At 37.6% G+C, this 17,603-nt stretch overlaps 1 protein-coding gene across 6 annotated transcripts in view; it reads left to right on the top strand.

Annotated features, from left to right (window-relative positions):
• The window catches only part of TRPC4 (transient receptor potential cation channel subfamily C member 4), a 124,757-nt gene that overhangs the window by 38,618 nt on the left and 68,536 nt on the right, over positions 1-17,603 (top strand). The window lies entirely within an intron of this gene.

The raw sequence follows: 17,603 nt of genomic DNA, 5'->3' as shown, positions 1-17,603 counted from the left end.
ATGAAAATACTAAAACTTCCTTCATGTCTGGCTTAGTTTCTTGATTTGTCGGGAATGAGAAGTTAAGAAGTCAATTGCAAATTGCAGAAGAGTAATAAATTTTTCATTAGATTTCCATGGATTTGAACATTAAATAAGGAAAATTCAGATCTATTACACTTATCACCTAGTGTAATTGTTGTTTCCATCACTGATTTTGAGTAAGTTCTCAAAAATCTATTTACTTCTACCTCCAGAAAATATTGGTTTTCTTTTCATTGGTGAATTATAGTAATTGTTCTAGAACAAAAGTTGGAAAAAACTATGCATGTAATATAAGATGAAAAAGAAAGAGAAAAAGAAACTTCTGAAAAAAATGTATTCATTTTTTTTTTAACTTGGCCCTAAATATTCTACATTAGCACTGGCTGCTTTATCTATTGCTACTTACTAAATACTTAAGATTGAAGATACCTGAATTTGCTTCTTTGAGTTTTTCCTGTAGTTCTTTGGCCAGTTGTCATGGGAGCCTAAAAGTAATTAACAATCTTTTCCCTGAACAACAAAGGAAACAGCTTCATTCCTGTGCATTCCCACTGATTCTAAAATCACATGTACTAGTATCAACTCATTTTTTTTAGGGTATTGTGTTTAAGACTCAGGGCTCTTTTTCTTTTTAAGGGACTAGAATAATTTTAATATGCAACTAGAAGAAATTGATGAAAAATTTCACATGATTAAAGATTGTAAAATACTAAATATGAAACTTACAAATACATCAGATAGATTTAATTGATATTTATAGGACATTCCATCCAAAAAACAGCAGATTACACTTTCTTCTCAAGTGCACATGGAACATTCTCCAGGATAGATCACATCTTGGGTCACAAATCAAGCCTCAGTAAATTTAAGAAAATTGAAATCATATCAAGCATCTTTTCTGACCACAATGCTATGAGATTAGAAATGAATTACAGTGAAAAAAACACAAACGCATGGAGGCTAAACAATACGTTACTAAATAACCAAGAGGTCACTGAAGAAATCAAAGAGGAAATCAAAGAATACCGAGAGACAAATGACAATGAAAACACGACAATCCAAAACCTATGGAATGCAGCAAAAGCAGTTCTAAGAGGGAAGTTTATAGCAATACAATCTTACCTCAAGAAACGAGAAAAATTTCAAATAAACAATCTAACCTTACACCTGAAGGAACTAGAGAAAGAAGAACAGACAAAACCCAAAGTTAGCAGAAGGAAAGAAATCATAAAGATCAGAGAAGAAATAAGTGAAATAAAAACAAAGAAAACAATAGCAAAGATCAATAAAACTAAAAGCTGTTTCTTTGAGAAGATAAACAAAATTGATAAACCATTAGCCAGACTCATCAAGAAAAAAAGGGAGAAGACAGAAATCAATAGAATTAGAAATGAAAAAGGAGAAGTAACAACGGACACTGCTGAAATACAAAGGATCATGAGAGATTACTACAAGCAACTCTATGCCAATAAAACGGACAACCTGGAAGAAATGGACAAATTCTTAGAAATGCACAACCTGCCAAGACTGAATCAGGAAGAAATAGAAAATATGAACAGACCAATCACAGGTAATGAAATTGAAACTGTGATTAAAAATCTTCCAACAAACAAAAGCCCAGGACCAGATGGCTTCTAAATGTTTGATGGAATTTGTTGAATTCCATCAAACATTTAGAGATGAGCTAACACCCATGCTTCTCAAATTCTTCCAAAAAATTGCGGAGGAAGGAACACTCCCAAACTCATTCTATGAGGCCGCCATCACCCTGATACCAAAACCAGACAAAGATACTACAAAAAAAGAAAATTACAGACCAATATCACTGATGAATATAGATGCAAAAATCCTCAACAAAATACTAGCAAAGAGAATCCAACAACACGTTAAAAGGATCATACACAAAGAAAAAAAAAAAAAGGAAGAAACTTACAAGTCATTGCATGCATTAGAACTGATAAAAACTTTCCATCTAAGTGTGCATACTGTAGCCACACCTTCTTTCAGGTAAATTTCTGGCCATCTAAGAACTATTGGAAAGATGTCTTTTTGTTGGTATCCAGTAACTCATCTCTGTATCATTGAAATAAAATATCCTATGAAACACATGAAGCCTGTGCAGTGGATATAATCCTCTTTTCTGCTCCTAATCAGGTATGTGATGTTAGACCAATTATCCTTTAAGTTTTTGTTTTCTCACCTTTAAAATAGGAAAATACTGCCTACTTCATAGGTCAGTAGTTAAGATGAAGCAGGACAATACAAGTCCAGATCTAGGCATACTTCCTGGCATATTTGTCCAGAAGAGGAGCTATCTATTATATTTAGTAATGACTGATATTATCATTGTTTTTGCTTATCCCCTCATGGACCCTCAGTATAAAAAGCTAAGTGCATTTGCCATGAAGCAAATGCAGCTTCATTATTAAATGTTTTAATATTTGTACTGAATATTTATCTAGGCCTCGTGGGTCGAATTGCACTTTTGAATTGGTAGTTTGGTATGACACATACACACTGCTAAAAATAAATTAATTAATTAATAGGAAAATTTTAAAGTTTATCCTCTTACAGTCTATTGTTATAATCATTATGCTAAACTGTTAAAAAGACATTCTCATCAAAAATGCATAAACTTTATCTCAGACCCTAGGGTTGTCCATGCTCTAATTCTTCCATTATCAGCTTTAAAAAGTAACTTAGATTATATACTACACACTTGATTTTAATTTGTCCTTCTGCTTTGCTTTTTTTTTTGTGTGTGTGGTACGCGGGCCTCTCACTGCTGTGGCCTCTCCCGTTGCGGAGCACAGGCTCCGGACGCGCAGGCTCAGCGCCCATGGCTCACGGGCCCAGCCGCTCCGCGGCATGTGGGATCTTCTCGGACCGGCCGGGGCACGAACCCCGTGTCCCCTGCATTGGCAGGCGGACTCTCAACCACTGCGCCACCAGGGAAGCCCTGCCTTGCATTTTTAAAATATATTTTAGGTGGTTGATTATGTATGCCCTTTGAACCTGACTGCTACATGCTACACCTCAGAATCAGGAACTGTTATCATAGCAGAGCTCATCAAAAATGCCAGACATATGGTAGGGTTTTGATACATGAGGCTACACTGAGTGACGTAAATAATTAAGAGACTTGTAAAAGGGATAAAAAACAGCATTTCTTTAGCTTACTTTCCTCTTCCTCTGTTCTCCGGAGCACACTCATTGACCAGTTTCTGGGCCCTGCCTCTGTCCTCCAAGCAAGTGCCCACACCGGCTGTTGCTAGGCAAAGGCAAAAGATGATCAAGGCTCCCCAAGGCCTCAGCCCAGGCCCCTCCTGGGGACCAAACATTTCAGCACCTGCCACTGGATAATGGATGAAGCAAATGCCTGTTCAGGACTTGTCAGCCTGGCTGACGGAACTATGACAGGTCATTAGGCATTTAATTTAACACTAGGATTTTAGAGCTTGGAATTCAATCCCCATGAGTTTCTTTACAGCTAATTAATGACATGCAACCACTTTTCCTAATTCATATCTGAAAATGATTGTTTCTGTTTCTTCCACAATTAAATATGAAATTGTATATGTCCACAGCATGGTATAACTTCAGCCTTTTAAACTGTACTGATTAGAGTGTGATAAATGTATATCTTCCAAAACATAAAATAGCAATTTTTAACTTTAAGTTAGATATAAAACATAGCTTGTATTTGATACTGCTTTAATAAATACAAAAAGGAAACAATTCAGGAATTTATTTTTAAAGAGGTATATTCTTCTGTTCACCTAATAAAAATGCGTTGCATCAGCAGGATAAACAACTCTTTCCAATGTAGCCTTCATTTGCCGCAGACATAAACTAAAAACATTAGGTTAGTTTGGGATTGACATGTATACACTACTATATTTAAAATAGATAGCCAACAAGGACCTACTGTATAGCAAAGGGAACTCCGCTCAATACTCTGTAATAACCTAAATGGGAAAAGAATTTGAAAAGAATAGATGTATGTATATGTATAACTGAACCACTTTGCTATACACCTGAAACTAGCACAACATTGTAAACCAACTATAGTCCAATGTAATATAAAAATTTTAAAAAACATTAGGTTAATGATAGTATCTTTGAAAAATTTCATGGTGAATTAGAAACCTTCTCTTGGTCCTCCAGTGAATTACTTTTTTGTATAAAACTGGTGCTTCTGACTCCATGATGATTGACAAACAAGGGTAGCAATATCAGCTCTTTTTCATTATTCAGATCTGATCATTTCATTTGTCAGTGATGAAGAACAATTTCTTTTGCTCCTTTTGCAAAAAATTCACATTTTGGGGGGCCATGCATCTTGCAGGATCTTAGTTCCAAGACCAGGGATCGAACCCATGCCCCCTGCGGAGTCCTAACCACTGGACCTCCAGGGGATTTCCCCAAATTAACATTTAAATTTGAGGGTTATTTTCATTTAGGTCATTATTTAATGTTTCATATCTTCGCTGTCACTCATCATGAAACAAAATTCAGCGTCACCACTTTTTGAAATTATGGATTTAACAGCTTATCCCAACCCACATATTTCCTGGAAAATACAAAAACCCAATAGGTTGTCTTTTAGGACTTTATGGAACAGAAACATAATTGTTCTCAACAAAACCTAATGGTTTGAGGTACAATATAAAGTATTGCTCAAGATCCCTTATAAATCATGGGAAGAAGAGGGAGCTTTTAAACTTCTCTTACCCTCATTGTTTTTCGACCATATGAGGCATATTCACATTTTTTCTCAATAAAGGTTAGTTGTTTTTTGTCTCAATTCTTGGAAACAGAAACATACAGTAAAACCCTCTAGGATGTATGATGCCTGTGCTGTAATTTGGTGATTCGTGATTCTGAAGCTGAATTCAAAAGCTGCGTGTTTACAGATTGCTTCTAGGTAATATAGAACTGGGAAAGCTATCCCATAAGGTCATATTTTTATTCTTTGGGTCACACTCCGTTCCCTTTTCCCCTTCAGCTTTAGGGAGTACTCAGTGGCATGCCCTCTGCTGCCACAGAAAAATACGAAAATACTAAGACCTGTTTCCTTTATGGTTTTTACCTTCATCTGCCCCGTTGCAAGCTCCCTGCATGTTGTAAGAAGGCCTGCTTTTCCTCATTCCAAAACACGACTTCAGTTTTAAATGTGGGGCACCATTGCTGTTTCTCTCCATGGCATTCTCTGGGCTCAGTGATTTTCCCCAGGTGGCTCTGAAACATGCAGCCCAGAACAACTTTTCATCCTTTAACACATTCTCCTCTAATATCAGGGCATGGGGGGGGGGGGCTGGAAATCTTGTTGGCAGCTGCTATGAAGTAAACATATGAGGAACCTAGCGGATTGGCTTAGGGAGCTCTGGGCAAGAGCTGCTCTTTGTCTCTCCAAGTGCAAGTCCACATGTGCTTGCAGGGTGTCCATTCTACGCCAGAGACAGAGGACAGAAAAATGAGAAATCAGCAAGCCCTAGGCCAGGTTTGGATTTCTTCCAGAAGTGTCCTAGAGTCTAGAATTTTATTCTTGCTTAGGTAATACGATGAAGTTCGTGTGTGTGCGTGTGTGTGTGCGTACTGCAGTACTTAATCAAGCAGAAAATGCTGACTATAAGCTAAAAATTCCTTTGTAGCTAGATTGCACTAACGTTTTACATGCTACCTTCCTCATTTACGATATTTTCCTCATTTTCTTTCCTCCTTCCCTCCCTGTCTTCCTTCCTTATTAGCCCCTTCACTCACTTATTTAAGAGAGCCTTTAGGGCTTCCCTGGTGGCGCAGTGGTTGAGAGTCTGCCTGCCGATGCAGGGGACACGGGTTCGTGCCCTGGTCCGGGAAGATCCCACATGCCGCGGAGTGGCTGGGCCCGTGAGCCATGGCCGCTGAGCCTGCGTGTCCGGAGCCTGTGCTCCGCAACGGAAGAGGCCACGGCAGTGAGAGGCCCGCGTACCGCAAAAAAAAAAAAAAAAAAAAAAAAAGAGGCTTTACTATTTGCTACTTGCTGGTGATGCTGAAATCAAAGACAAATGCCTTACCCTCAAACAACTACCAGATTATTAGGGATGGAAGAAAAGTCAACACAAATGTCATAGTGCGGGTTACAGAGGCTGTGGCAGAGCTGCCTTCCTGGAGCCCAGGAAAATGCCTCCTAATTTGGTCTGAAGGTTTTAGGGGAGACTTCCTGAAGAAAAAGTGGCTTAATTGAGTTTCCATGGAAAACCAGGAGTCATCCAGGCAGAGAAGTTACAAAAAGTCATTACGGGAAGAAACACCATGTGCAGACGCAGGGAGGCAAAAAAGAGGATGGAGGATGGAGAATCCCTTCATTATTATTTTTTTAAATTAAGGTCCATCGGATTCATTTTTAAAAGTTGGAGTATAGTTGATTTATAATGTTGTGTTAGTTTCAGGGGTACAGCAAAGTGATTCTGTTATACATATATATTCTTTTATATATGTATTCTTTTTTTTTTTTTTTTTTAAATTTTATTTTATTATTTTTGGCTGCATTGGGTCTTCATCGCCGCACGCAGGCTCTCTCTAGCTGCTGTAAGCAGGGGCTACTCTTCATTGCGGTGCACAGGCCCCCCACTGCAGTGGCCCCTCTTGCTGCGGAGCACGGGCTCCAGGCGCATGGGTCTCAGTAGCTGCGGCATACGGGCTCAGTAGTTGTGGCTCGTGGGCTCCGGAGCGCACCCTCAGCAGTTGTGGCTCACGGGCCCAGTCGCTCCGCAGCATGCGGGATCCTCCCGGACCAGGGCCCGAACCCGCGTCCCCCGCATTGGCAGGAGGACTCCCAACCACTGCGCCACCAGGGAAGCCCTATATGTATTCTTTATATATGCTTTTTCAGATTCTTTTCCATTATAGGTTATTACAGGTTATTAAATATAGTTTCCTGTGCTATACGGTAGGTTCTCATTGTTTATTTTATATATAGTAGTGTGACTCTGCTAATCCCAGAGTCCTGATTTATACCTTCCCCCTTCCCCTTTAGTAACCATAAATTTGATTTTTATGTCTGTGGGTCTGTTTCTATTTTGTAAATAAGTTCATTTGTGTCACGTTTTTTGGTTCCACACTAAGTGATATCACGTGATATTTGTCTTTCTCGGTCTGACTCACTTCAGTCAGTATGATCATCGCTAGGTCCATCCATGTTGCTGCAAATGGCATGAGTTCCTCCTTTTTTATGGCTGAGTAGTATTCCATTGTATATATGTACCACATCTTCTTATCCATTCCTCTGTCGATGGACATTTAGGTTGCTTCCATGTCCTGGCTATTGTAAATAGTGCTGCTGTGCACATTGGGGTGCATGTGTCTTTTCAAGCTATAGTTTTGTCTGATATATGCCCAGGAGTGTGACTGCTGAATCATATGGTAGCTCTATTTTTAGTTTTTTGAGGAATCTCCGTACTGTTCCCCATAGTGGCTGCACCAGTTTGCATTCCCACCAACAGTGCAAGAGGGTTCCCTTATTTCCACACCCTCTCCAGCATTTATTGTTTGTAAACTTTTTAATGATGGCCATTCTGACTGGTGTGAGGTGATACCTCACTATGGTTTTGATTTGCGTTTCTCCAATAATTAGTGATGTTGAGCCTCTTTTCATGTGCCTCTTGGTCATCTGTATGTCTTCTTTGGAGAAATATCTGTTTAGGTCTTCTGCCTGTTTTTGATTGGGTTGTTTTTTTGTTTGTTTTTTTTGATATTGACCTGTTATGAGCTGTTTGTATATTTTGGAAATAAGCCCTTGTCGGTCACATTGTTTGGAAATATTTTCTCCCATTCTGTAGATTGTCTTTTTGTTTTTTTTATGGTTTCCTTTGCTGTACAAAAGCTTTTAAGTTTAATGAGATCCCATTTGTTTATTTTTGCTTTTATTTCCATTACTCTAGGAGATGCATCCAAAAAAATATTGCTGTGATTTATGGCAAAGAGTGTTCTGCCTATGTTTTCCTCTAGGAGTTGTAAAGAATCCCTTCATTCTTTCTGCCCTCATCCCCACCCTGTGGCCCCTGCTTTGGCCTTTCACTCTGCCTGGCACTCATGGGTGGCTTCTGTATCAGGTCTCAGTTCATATTATCACCTTCCCAGCAAACATCCAGATTACCCACCTAATCACTGTCCTCTTCCTTCACCCTTTATTCCCAGGCATTCCCTTTACATCACAATGTTGTTACAATGGCCTTTATCACAGCCCGAAAAGATTCTGTTTATTTGTGTGTTTAATTGTTTTTATCCGTCTTTCTTCACCTATATCTGTTATCTTGTCTGACTTCATTATCAGTGAAAGTCTAGTGCTTGGAATAGTGCTTAGGACATAGGAGTGCTAAATAACTGATCATAAATTAGAGGAGTGGCAGGAGCTGAGATTAGAGAAAATGACAAAGAATAGGTTGTAAAGGGATCAGCAATCCTAAGGCTCATGGCTTTCCTAAAATCTGCGAAATTTAATCATGGTTTAAATACATAAATCCATATAATCTTTATTATTTTCTCAAACTGCTGTTTCCCAGAGATGAACTCATTATCTTCCCCTTTAAGCCTGGCTTTCTTCTGTCGTCTCTGTTCGAGTATAAGGCCTTCCCAGTTACTTATGCTAGAAATCTGAGACTCATCCTTGATTATTTTATATGCATCACCTCCCAAAGTTTGATGTGGTAGATTAAAGATGGCTTCAATTGAGAGATGCCATCTAATTACCCTTCTCCTCGATCAGAGCCTGCCTTGGCTACCTGCCTGAACCAATAGAATGCAAGAGAAGTGACTTTCTGTAACATCCAAGGCTTGGTTGTAAGAAGTCTTGCAGCTTCCACTTATGCTGTCTGGCAGTGCTGAGGTGCCGTGTGAGAAGTCTGACTGTCCTAAAAAGGCCATCACACCAGAGAGGCCGTGGGTACACACTCTTGCTGATCGTCGCACCTGAGCCCAGCCTTCCAACCCTTCACTCCAGTGACAAGACTTACAAGAGAAGTGAACTTGGACCTTCTTTACACTCCCACACCAGGCCATCCTCTAGCTGGATACTGCTGAGTAACTTCTATTGATGCCATGTGAAACAGAAGAATCAACCAGCTGAGTCCTGCCCAGATTCCTGTTCCACTGTTATGGACTGAATGTTGTGTCCCCCTAAAATTCATCTGTTGACACCTAACCCCCAATATGATGATATTTGGAAGTGGGGCGTTTGGCAGGTGATTAGGTCAAGAGGATGGAGCCCTCATGAAAAGGATCAGTGCCCTTATACGAGACCCCAGAGACATCTCTAATCCTCTTACTACCATGTGAGGACACAGCAAGAAGACAGGCCCTCACCAGACACCAAATCTGTAGCATCTTGATCTTAGACTTTCTGGCCTCCAAAACTGTGAGAAGTAAATGTTTCTTGTTTAAGCCACCAGTCTATAGTACTTTGTTAGAACAGCCTGAACTGACTAAGGCATGCACAAAATTGTGAAATATTGAATATACACTGTTGTTTTGAACCAGTAAGTTTTAGAGCGTAGATCATCGAGGTTCTTGTAAACCACCAGAGCCTGCCCATCTTATTGCCCATTATATTCCCTACTATTTCCCAAATTATTTCCTCCCTTCCAGCCTTACTCCTCCTGCCCTCTTTAATGAAGTCTTAGACTAGTGTGTCTCACCCAGTTTCCCTGCATCCGTGGCTCCAATCTCATTCCATCCAAAATCACACCACACTTCAGAATTTTTAATATGTAAACATTCCCCACAGTAAAATTTTTAAAGTATATTCATATTGTGGTATAGCCATCACCATCATCCATCTCCAAAACTTTTTCACCTTCCCAAACTGAAACACTTTACCCATTAAACAGTAAGTCCACATTCACCCCTCTCCCCTGCACCCGGCAACAACCATCCTGCTTTCTGTCTCTATGAGTTTGACTCATCTAGATTCCTTATATAAGTGGAATCATATACTCTCTGTCCTTTTGTGTCTGGCTTATTTCACTTGCATGGTATCTTCAAGTTTACCCATGTTGTGCATGTATCAAAGTTTCATCCCTGCATGTATTTCACTGTATGTATACGCTGTATATACATTGTATGAATAATATTTCACTGCATGTATATACCACATTCTGTTTATTAATCTATTGATGGACATTTGGGCAGTTTCCACCTCTTGGCTACTGTGAATAATGCTGCTCTATTATGTTATGTTAAAACTATAACCTGGTTTCCTATCCTTTACTTTGTAGATCCCATAAAGTAAAACCCAGTCTCCCCAACAGGATAGATGATATCTGGGCGCTGACTTCCTGCCCAGACTCATCTCTCACCCCTTCCTGACTTTTGCTGTATGCTCAGCCATTCCAGATTGCTATTATTTCCTCTCCTGTGCTGTGATCTGTGAACGTTACCTCTGTAAACTTTCTTGTTATTTTATTACCTTGAAATACAACCATTACCTCTGGCTAGATCCTACCCCCTGTTCAAGATGTTAAGCCTCGGCTTCAGAAAGGTCCCACATTTGCTCTCTCAGGCTGGGTTTGCACTCCCTCTTCTATGTCTGGAGCATGCACATTTACCACTTTATAATTTCCTTTTTACATTTCTTTCCCCTTCATAAGACTGTGAGCTCCTGAAGCCAAGAACTGTGCTTTTTTTTTTTTTTTTGCTATAGTCAGCATCTGTGATGGCACTGGCATGTGGTATATGAGCTCAACAAATGTGTTTTTCTGCCAGTCGATGCATTTTTATAATACCTTGTTAGTAGTCCTTCTAAAGGATTTTGTGTGGCACAATAACTTGGTCATTGGTGAGAAAAAAGTAACAAAGCTTTGTGTGTAATTTCTGTTGATTGCCTCCCTATGTTAATGACACTGGTAAATTCTACAAGGAGAGACAAAACCAGTAGACAGCTCCCTTGGGAGTGGGGAAGGGGAGATACTACTTAAATAATATTTAGGCAAACATACCAAAAATACAATTGTTTTGTATGAGTTTGCTTTGAATTATTTTAAGTAAAGAATGAATTTTTAATAAAATAAAATGCTTTTAATAATATCGATAAATTTCCATCTTTATTCCTTATACAGATTGACTTTTATCTGTTCAAACAAGCATTGTTGAAAATATTACACACACAGCATTGACCGTGTGATTGCAGTTTAGGTGCCAGGAAGCTGTAACAGCTATTAACATATAACTGAGATATTGTTGTATTGAACCTTTTTATTTTTTGTCTTTCCTGTGTACCTTCTCATGTTTTTCCATTCTGTTTTTGTTTACTGTTTTATCATTTCTTCATGGACCACCAGTTGCTAAAACAACTCTGGCTGGGTCTTTGGCTCCAGAGGCAGAGTTTTGAGTTTTGCAGGTTTTTTCTGTTAAGGAAAAATAATCAATATCCCAGGACACATAAGCAGCCTTGGCTTTGAGATAAGGCCAGTAATCTAGCTTCTGTGTGGTGACTGTGTGTCTTGGGTGTCTGAAAATCTTGGCAACCCATTTCGGAAAGGGCAATGAGTGAATATGCAAGAAAGTCTGTTATCCAAGCATCCTGGAGAATGGAGAGATATAAAAATAATGCTAATAACATTCCATATAGTTGAATTTTAAGTGGCAACATTTTTTTTTGTTTAAAATATCATCAGTTCATATGAGAATCATTGGCTGAAAATGTACAATGTTATGTATTATCTCTTTTTTAAACAAAATTCACAGAACATAAACTTTTCTTTATAATTCAGAGCTTTGGAATGAAGCTCAGTTACTGTACTCTTATGATCTAGTTGTAAGTTTAGGATTTTTAAAAATGCTGATATGAATAGCTATTTAGGCCTATATAAAAGTATAGCAGAAATCTGCCCTTTACATAGTTTTGCAGTCTCTCTCCTCAGGATCAGACTTCCAGCTATCAGTTCTGGAGAGTGCTGATTCAGCTGCCTTTTTATATTTATTTATTTTAATCAATTTCATACTAAGCAACCCAATAACCACTCCAGGTAGAAAGAAGTGTTGGAAAACATAGTCATAACCGTCTCAGGGCTTGAGGACGCCTCCATAAATATGATGCGTCAGATTGAATGCCTTAATACTGTGACATTATTCAACTTCTTTGAGAAGAAGAAAATAACAGCCTTATTGCTCAGCTTGTCAAGCCCAAAGCCAAGAACAGAATCAGCTTTCTATCGGGAATGGCTCGTATCTGGAATCCTCTTTCCTCCTAAGATCCGTGGTAGATACTTGCATTGTGTTTTAGTGGCTGCTTTAAGAATTGCAATATATACCTTTATTAGTGTTCTCTTGCTGCTTGTATAGTAGCTCAAAACACCACAGATGTCTTATGTACAGTTCTATATGTCAAATCTGACACAGGTCTCATGGGCTAATACTGAGTATTGGCAAGCCTCATTCATTCTGGAAGCTCCAGTTGAGACTCAGTTTCCTTGCCGTTTCCAGCTTCCAGAGGCTTTCCACATTCCGTGGCTCACGACCGTCTTTTTCTATCTCTAAGGTCAGCAATAGCAAAAGGTGTAGTCCTCCCCATGAGCATCACTCTGGCCTCCTCTTCTACCTCCATTTTTCATCTGTTAAAGACCCTCTGACTACACTGGGCCCCCCTGGATAATCCCGGATAATTTCCCAGTTTTAAGGTTAGCTGATTAGCGATCTTAATAACCATCGTCCTTGCCGTGGAACATAACATATTTACAAGTTCTGGGACTTAGGATGTGGGCATCTTTGGGGGGCCATTCTTACGTCTACTACAATGCCTTTAATTTTTCACCATCTATTTAGAGTTCATATTGTATAATTTCATGTAAAATGTAGAAGCTTTGCCCCAGAACAGGCTCATTTACCCCATACAACTGACCTTTATGCTCTAGTTACATAAACATTCCATACATTACAAACCTCACAAGACAGTGTTTTAATTTTTGCCTTAAATATTGGCATGTACATTGTTTAAATCATCAGAAAAAAAATTGTTTTTTTATCTATTTGCCTTTTATGTTTTTCATTCCTTCTTGATGATCTGAGTTTTCCTGTGGAATCATTTCCTTTCAACCAGAAGAATTCTCTTTAGCATATTTACCAACTGATATTCCTGGTTTTCTTTTATGTGAAAATGTCTTTGTTTCTCCTTCATCCTTGAAGAAGGTTTTTGCCGATTATAGACTTCTGCATTGACAGTTTTTGCCTTTCTCTTTCAGGCTTTTTATTGGCCTCCATAATTTCTGATGAAAAGGCAGCAATAATTTTAATTGCTGTTTCCCTCTATGTAATGTGCCTTTTTTTTCAGGCAACTTTTAAGATTGCCTTATTATTTTTTACTTTTTAGAAATTTGAATATTATGCACCCTAGCATGGTTTTCTCCATTTTTATCCTGTTTGAGGTTTTCTGAGCTTCTTAAATCTGTAAATTGATTTCCTTTACCAATGTGGGGAAAATGTAGGCTGTTATCTTCAAATATCCTTTTGCTGACTCATCCTTTCTCTTATTCTTCTGAGGCTTCAATGATACCTTTTGATATTGCTCCACAGATTCTTGAGGTTGTATTCATTCCTTTCATTTTTCTTCTTTTTTCTTCAGATGGGATAATTTCTCTTGATCTTTCATCACACTGACTTACTCTTTCCTCTGTCATCTCCATTTTACTGTAATGTCCATTCAGTAATACTTTTAAATTTTAGATATTTTATTTTTCAGCTCTAGGCTTTCCACTCGGCTTTTATATAGTTTCTCTTTCTCTGCTGAGATTTATGTTTTTATTCATTTTGACCATATATTTCTTTGCCTTCTGGAGCAGATTAACAATAGGTGCTCTAAAGTCCTTGTCTGCTAGTTTGCCATGTGAATTATCCAGGGGTCAGCCTTCACTGATTGTCTTTTCTCTTGAGAATGGGTCACATTTCCTTGGTTCTTTTTATATGGAGAAATCTTGCACTGTATCCTGGATATTGTGAAAGTTGTATTGTGAAGACTCTAGATTCTGTTATGATCATTTAACTATTTTTTTTTTTTAATTTAGAAACCAATTTCCTTAAATCTTATGTCAGTTCTACATCCAGCCACTTTAGTGAGGCAGTCTGCAGTCTGCCCTACACATGCATAGTTCAGGGTTCTACACAGAATTTAGGAATCCTAATCCCTGGTTCTCTCCTTTCTGAAATTTGCTCTTCAATTTCCATCAGCTCTGGTTGCCCTAGACACTGTCATCTATTTCTTCAGGCTAGAATAATTCAGATTTGTTCAAAGTCTTTGCCACTCCATATTATACCACAGTGGTGATAAATATGTGATAGATAGATAGATGATAGACAGATAGACCCACTTCACTTTCCTGGTCCTTTCTTCCAAGTTTTGACTCTTCCAGAATCTGTCTGTATTTTTTTTTTCATTTTTCAGAACTGTAGGCTAGTTTTTCGTGGTATTTTATAAAAGTTATAGTTCATTTTCAAGAGGGTTGGTCTATGTATTAGTCTGCTAGGGCTGCCATAACAATGTACTACAGATGGTAAAAACAACTTAATTTTCTCACAAGCTCTGGAGGCTAGAAGTCTGAGATCAAACTGTCAACAAAGCTGGGGTGTTTTTGAGACCTCTCTCCTTGGCTTGTAGATGACTGTCTTCTCTCTCTGTCTTCACATGGTCTCCCCTCTTACCTCATTTAACTTTATTACTTCTTTGAAAACACTATCTCCAAACAGTCATATTTTGAGTTACTGCAGTTTAGGATTTTAACATACGAATCTGAAGCATCTTGAACACAGGTTAGCTCACGACAGTATATAAGGAAAATCTTCAGCCATACCAGAACTTAAACTCACCCATGGCTATTAGGGATACTGGACAAGATACGTGTTTCCTCTGAATTCTAATTTACTCTCAGACTCCTGCTCAGGCCCCCATTACTAATAACCTTGTGTTGGCATGCGAGATAAAATATATTTTCCATCCCTGTTCCAACATACTCACAACATCGACAATGTCAACTATAATGTTAATTTCTAAAATTAAGTCTTTACTGCTACCTAAATGCAACCTACACTAACTCATAAATATCAGTATAACAAACATGAGTGTTTTCTCTCCATTATGCCTCATGTCCAGTAACCAACTTTTGTTGAATTTTTCTTCATAATATCTCTCGGATCTGTCCCTGCCTCTGAACTGAAGCATCAGACATGGAATTTCATTGCTCACTGTTCTCTATCTAAAACTTTCCAGTGGCTCTCAAATTGCACTCTGAATATAGCCAAAATCTTTACAGTGCTCTCTGAGTTTGAAAACCAAGTTCTTACTATTTTATTAACTGTATCACATACTTCTGTATTATGTGTCATTTTTGTTTGTTTGTTTTGTTGCCTATTTCCTCTGACAGAAAGGAAACTACACCAAGACAGATTTTCATTTGTGTTCATTGCAAAATCTTAGACTTTAGAATACAACCTAGATTCTGATAGATGGCTAAACATATTTGTTGAATTAATCTGAATGAATGTATTATTTGCTTTCCCATTATTCTTTCTCTTATTGCAATGATGTTATTGGAAAACAATAACTCAGAAAAAAGAATACCAACAAAATACAAGATGTTAGCCATATTTTTTAAGACAACTGATCATATGTGTAGAAACCCTTTCTTTAAGCCTTTGTGAGTCTTTATATTAGTGACACTGCTTTATATTTCATTATGATGGGAAACATCTTAAATCTGAACTATTTTACCATCTTTTAACATAATAGCAATGAACCAACAGTATTTAAAATAAATATTTAAATACTTTGTAAAACAGAAGTAGTACTCTGTTCTAAAACTATTTTCTGACACTTTCATCTATTAGCTGTTCATTTTTTGTGAAAGACTCCAGTATAAACTGTCTTAAATCTTTAAATTATGGTAATTCACTGATGAGGACGAAATTCTATTAACAATTTTGAAAATTGTTCCGGAACCTATGTCTCTCTCTTATAGCTCCCTGAAAAACATGGTGAATATGAAATATTGTCATAGAAATAAGCTTTTATCTACTGAGCAGCCTAGTTCTGATTTTTTCCCACCTATATGTATTATTTTACCATTACCATACATCACCATGTCAGAGTTAAAGTGTACATCTGTGTATAAACATATCTTCTGTCTATTGAGTCTATATTTTACCATTCTCTCTTACTGTAGTCTTCTATATGAACCTAAAAATAATTTTTAAAAAACCCCACAAAACTTAGATGTACCCAAGAGAAACAGCTATGAGGAAAATAAACTCACAGAGGACAATTTAAAAATAATTTTTTTCCAGCTTCCTAGTTTAAAAATAGCATGCTTGTTGAGATGTGTAACAATTAAAAATAGCTCTTAAGTAGAGAGACTGTGTTTTTGTAAGATCTGTTTATCTGACTTTTCATGTCAAAAATATTTAAGAATCAAAGTTTATATTTCACCAGTAATGTCTTTAAAGTCCTCAGGGTAAACCCCACACACACGTCCCACCACATACAGAGTATTAACTACTTCCTGGATATGCTAGATAGATTCAGAGTTCATATCAATCACTTTTTAAATACATTATATACGTTCAGAGTTCAACTTTATTTTGAAAAAGAATAAATCAGTTTTGAAGTTTTCTTATATAAAACTTGGCTAGAAACTCAAAGCCAGTGAACTGTAAGCATGGTTCACGAACCATTCCTTGTTGGCAAGTGTATGGTAAAGAGATCCTTGCTTGAAGAATGCTGGTATGAAGTAGAAGTATACATTTAAATGAATAGCTTGAAGAGAATGGATTTGTAATTTTAGGATTCAAAGTTTAATTGAAAATTTAGTTTAAATTGAGTGACTTAGAGGCTTTGCTAGGAATTTTTAGTAGTAACATAGAAATGTATCTCTACACTCCTTAGGAAAACTACTAACATAATCAGATACATTCACCAATTTAACTTCTTTCCAGTTCTTTTTCTCCCATATCAGGAAGTACCCACTCTTTAATGAACTTGTTCATCTTCCTACTTGTAATTCTTATATTTTTTTAATATGTAAAATCTCCGTAGACCTTTAGGGTAAAGTGATAGCCCAAGCAATTGCTTCATCTAGGAGACTATACAAGAAGTCACAGCAAACACAGAAGGTACTTTCTCTTGGAAAAAAAAATTAAAATTTGTTTTTCATAGTATTTGTTCTCTGCTTTTGATTTGCAGCTAAAAGAGAAAAAATGTTTTCATGTTCTTCTTAATCTTAAAAATACACACAAACATATAAAAACAATATGTTTAATTCCAGCAAAGGTTTATCAAGTCTAGAAGTTCTTAAGAACACGCCATAAGCCTATATGTAAAAAATTAATAGGAAGCCTAGGGCTTGACCTTGGCCCCTGAGAAGGATCGGGACGCCGAGGCACATTCCCACAGTTCCTCTGAGTCATTTGCTGTGTCGTTCATAGGTTGGCAAGGATAGTTCCTAGTCAACAATTCAATTCCGGCCACTGTCAAAGCTCCATATACAGTTATAGGAGAAGAAAGATAGACAGTTTCTCATATTTGCCAATTCTGAATAATTACCAAGATCACATTTCAATCA

Source organism: Phocoena phocoena, chromosome 18 (assembly GCF_963924675.1).
Source record: "Phocoena phocoena chromosome 18, mPhoPho1.1, whole genome shotgun sequence".
In the NCBI taxonomy this organism is placed as follows: Eukaryota; Metazoa; Chordata; class Mammalia; order Artiodactyla; family Phocoenidae; genus Phocoena; species Phocoena phocoena.
Note: the sequence above shows the minus strand (reverse complement) of the source record. Positions and strands in the feature narration are given on the sequence as shown.